This window comes from Pholcus phalangioides, unplaced genomic scaffold, assembly GCF_987345545.1.
Source record: "Pholcus phalangioides strain wild (caught in Gottingen) unplaced genomic scaffold, Ppha-v1.0 ptg000007l_1, whole genome shotgun sequence".
Lineage (NCBI taxonomy): Eukaryota > Metazoa > Arthropoda > Arachnida > Araneae > Pholcidae > Pholcus > Pholcus phalangioides.
This window is the reverse complement of record NW_028301600.1, coordinates 26,262,770-26,264,052: the sequence shown is the minus strand read 5'-3', so window position 1 is coordinate 26,264,052 and position 1,283 is coordinate 26,262,770. Positions and strand designations below refer to the sequence as shown.

General features: G+C 37.6%; 1 non-coding gene across 1 annotated transcript; it reads left to right on the top strand.

Annotated features, from left to right (window-relative positions):
* The first annotated feature begins 346 nt into the window (after positions 1–346).
* Positions 347–420, top strand: TRNAT-AGU (transfer RNA threonine (anticodon AGU)). The gene has a single exon. It is a non-coding gene; the product is annotated as a tRNA-Thr (tRNA).
* Positions 421–1,283: the final 863 nt, after the last annotated feature.

Sequence of the window (1,283 nt, the reverse complement as noted above, 5' to 3'; positions counted from 1 at the left end):
CCCCTACCCCTCCCCCCCCCCCCCCAGAAGTGGGTTGATAAAAAAAAATTTACTCTGTTAGACATTCCATTTTGCACTAGTGTGAAAAGCACTTGTGTGTAGGTCTATTGCTCTGCACATAAAAGCGTTTCCATACACCTTTTTGTGTATTTTTTTAATAACGAAAATAACACATGAAATATATTTTATCCTTTTATTCATTGGGAAGGCTGGTTTCATCTTTATGATGTCATATTTGCAGATCAAAAACAGAAGAAAGACAAGAGCTCTCTCTCGAGTCATCCCTTAGAAAAGTTTTATCGCTATTTTTTTTCTGTTCTTGCAAAAAGAGTCACTCATGAACCATGGCGCCGTGGCTTAGTTGGTTAAAGCGCCTGTCTAGTAAACAGGAGATCTTGGGTTCGAATCCCAACGGTGCCTCAGGCGTTGTTTTTCGCGTCCACTCGTGTCAATCGATAGAATTAATGTTTTCATGTTCAATTTCGTAACGGGTCTATTTCGTTAAATGAACACTTATATTTAAATTAAAGAAATTGGATATATAATCTACCATATAAAAGAATAATTCTGCAACGCACGCGTAAACTTTTAAACTGATTGTAGTTATTTACTGAATTTTTTCAAAATATCGGAAACACGCTCGACTTAAAAATTCCAGAGGCAAAATTTTAATTGATGTTATTTATTGAGTCAATTTCAAAATAGAGAGGAAAGAGAGACAGAGAGTGAGAGAGAGAAAAAAAAGTATTCAAGTAATGTTTTTTACATTCTCACGCCATATACTATGTTTCAGCGTTTCAGGGCCGTAATTAGGAAGGGGCAACTCGGATACTGCCCCCGGACCCCGAGCCGAATGGGGTCCCCCACAAAAGTTTACATTTATATTTTGCATAATACCCTTTCAAGAAGGGTCCCAAGGAAAAGTCTGCCCTGGATCCCCGAGAAGACACACTACGGTCCTGCAGCGTTTCCCAACCTTATTGAATTCTTGGACCACTAAAAAAAAAAATATATTTCTGAAACAATTTGGCGGACAATTGATTTCACAACATTTTGGGATAACATATTCGAACCTATATGAATATCATTGATGTTAATTGCACAAAATGGAATAATTTTTATTTAACCATTATTGAGTTTTTAACAGTGCCGTGTCTTGACATATGAACCCACCCGGGCAGGGCCCGGAGGCCTCAACTGTAGTAATGGTGGTCTTGTGATAGTGAAATCTAGTTACAATTTTCGAGAATATGTATGTAAATTGGAGGCGCTTTTACTTCTAA